The sequence below is a fragment of the Photinus pyralis genome, unplaced genomic scaffold, assembly GCF_008802855.1.
Source record: "Photinus pyralis isolate 1611_PpyrPB1 unplaced genomic scaffold, Ppyr1.3 Ppyr1.4_LG8, whole genome shotgun sequence".
In the NCBI taxonomy this organism is placed as follows: domain Eukaryota; kingdom Metazoa; phylum Arthropoda; class Insecta; order Coleoptera; family Lampyridae; genus Photinus; species Photinus pyralis.
The window spans coordinates 7736467-7739606 of record NW_022170819.1 but is presented as its reverse complement, the minus strand read 5'-3'; positions in this window follow the sequence as shown (position 1 = coordinate 7739606).

Below are 3140 nucleotides of genomic sequence, written 5' to 3'. Positions count from 1 at the left end.
GAAACGCGTTCGCCGAATGAAAGATGGTTATGAATAGTCAATTTCTCGGCAGATTGATGACACGCGATTTATTTAAGTAGTTGTCGAACAAAGGTATCGAAGAAGCTTCACTTTCAATCGTGAAAGGAGATGATGCCAATAAGGTAGTCGAATTTTCGCTCCAAAACGTGTCTGTCCTATATCGCTCAATGTCTTCTAATAACGACGAAATCGACGTGGAAGGTAACAACGTCTTTAGAAATATCTGAAGACGCCTAATTCTTCCAAATTTGTCTTTTTATAGCAGTCACGATAGTGACAATTACATTCACAAAATTGCGCACTATCAAACTATCTGAAATATTTAGCTTTAATTAAGAAAACTGGACGATTTTAAATGATTGACGTTAAGAGAATGCTGCAATTGCTATTGCCATTGCAATTGAAAAAATTTCAATGCGATTAGTAAATACCCTTTTTGATTCTAAACGAGAAGATGAACCCTTATGCTTCTGCTGCAACTGGAGTAAAGATCATCCGAGGGAAATTGGGCTACAACGACACCGCTCTTGAAACCTTGTCCCCTCCCCTAGCTATGCAGTAATTTCTCGACCTTCTGAGGCACTTTGGATTAATGAACGACCCCTTTAATGTTTATGAAGTTTCTTGAGGATTCTTAAAGGCTCTTATATGCAATTAAAAGTTCACAAAAGTTCCTGGACACATAATCTCGAGCTAAAATCATGGCAAAAAATTTTAAATTTGAACTTCACTTTAAAATGTGTAACAATTGATACAAGTTGCAAAAAGCTAAGAACTATGACAGTTGCTGGAGGCGGTGTTAGAGGACGTTCCAGGATGCGCATTCAAAGTTAGAAGAATTTGATCATTTTCAATCTGTTGGTGAACCAGGATGCTTAAGATGAAAAGATTCAAGGGGAACCAAATGAAGCTGAGGTGTATCGAGAAGAATTCAGCTTTATTTTTCTGTAAAGTGGCAAGAGCTCGAAAAGATGGTCGACTGACAAGTGGGAAGAAGAGGTACAAGTTACCGCAGTTTAATCTACCTAGTTTCAGCGGAGATTTGAAGGACTGACTTTGTTACTGGGGGCAATTCAAGACTGCATTAGGATAATGAAATCAGTACGATACATAAGTTCAACTATTTGAAGATGTCGATGGTTGTTGGAACTGAACTAGCAGCGAATGTGGATAGTCACTTCAAGGTAGGAGAAGTTGGTTATAAATTTGCTGTTGAAAAATTAAAGGAGAGGTATGGTCGTGAGGATCTTTACCTTCAAGTCGATGTAAGAAAGTTGCTGAAGCTTATAATTTCAAAGGCAACAAGTAATACAAACCATGAATCGGTCCAAGATGTATATTGAACTGTAGTCTCATCTAAGATCCCTTCAGTCCCTAATAATGCAAATCTTACAATTTGGATCAATCTGTTAGTGGAATCTAGTCTTTCCGATGAAACTTTGCGAGTTTGGCAAAAGTATCTGCAGAAAAAAATGACTGCAGGTACTGGTCATGCCAATTCAAACAAATCGGAGGCACTTATTGAATTTTTATAAACTGAAGCTTGTGCTGAACAGCAGATCACTCTAGCATGAACGGGATTTGTCAACACGAAGAAAGGAAAGACATATCTGCTCAAAAAGTTCATGGAAGGATCAGCACAAGGAGTTAAGTAGAGTGTCCAGCAAATCTATCATCCCGTGGATGTAATCCCACTCCGCTATTCGCAGTTGGATTAATGGGCCAATTATGCCTTGAACTTGAAGTCCTTCTTTCTAAAATATGGGGTTTGAACACCGTACAAAAAACAAGTTCAAGCTGAGGTGATAGCATATTCAAATTTGAAACCCTCTATTTTAAAATGTGGACCGTCAAGACCGTTTCGCAAAATAATAACCCTTCATAGAATTACATGAATCTTTTAAGGGTGTACTGGAGCCTTCGAACACCTTGATCAGCTGGGCCAAGTTTTTTTAGAATTCCAAAACTGAGCACAAAATTTGTCTCCTTCTTTGAATGTTCTGTCTGTACCGCAGTGGGAGAAATGAAAAACGTTTCGATTACTGTACATCATCAGGAAATCGGTGTCAAACCCACCACATTATGGCTTGGATAATAAATTTGTAAAATAAATTATGAGTTTACCAAAAACCCACAAAGGAATTTCCTAAGTTGAGTAATAAATAAATCGGAGAACCGTAAAACAAATCACCTGCTCGTATAATAGTTAAAGCGAAAACACTTTTCATTAATAATAAAACTTTCCCTTAGCGTGCGTTGCCAAAATGAAAAAGTAACACGTGTTTTTCCAATTATTGTTAGACTTGATAAGTGGCCGCGCTAAATTGCGTCTAATTTATCTAACATAATATTAATGAGGCGAGATTTTTTTTCCGACGGCGGTGGCGGTGGCGTCGCAAACGGGAAAGGACAGAATTGAAAAAGTCGCGCGCGCGTTCGATTATCTTCATAAAACATAACGAGCCAATTTTTCCAATTCACGTTTCGCGCCTGACGGGAATACCATGGAGGCGCTTCCGTACACCTTTAAGGGTGAAATATTATTTTTACTTTTACATGTCGAGTACAGGGTAGACCAAACCATAAATCAATTATGGTTGTCAGAAATAATGAAGCTTCAGCACTTGTGCCGCGCAGTTCTCGGTCTTTTTGTCGATGAAGCACTCGTCCTTTATTGTCCTCGAGATTTGACAAGTTCGTCCGGGACGCGCCGCGACGCGTCGTTCCGTGCAATTAGTGGACGAGGGTTTAGACGCGTGCAATAAATACATACGCGATTCCCCTGACACTTTTACCTCTTTGTTTGCGTAGGCTAACTTTCCATCTTCGCTTTTTTCGGTAGAGCACCGAATGATTTATATCAGCCGTGCCATTAGCGAATATCCAAAAGTTGGCCCGTTAAATGTTTCTGCTTTGCTTGTTCTGAATCCTGCATCCGGTTCCCGATTCCTCTCTACGTGTTTCCTTCCCTCTCGGTCTTTTAAGAACTCTAAAAAGTTCCTGGTGGACCTCAGAATTTCAACTGCAATTTTACTACGGCATAATAATAAATTAGTCACCTTCAATCGTAATAGCTGTATAATAACTATGCGTAGAATTTTCCCCTTCATAGAGCGATG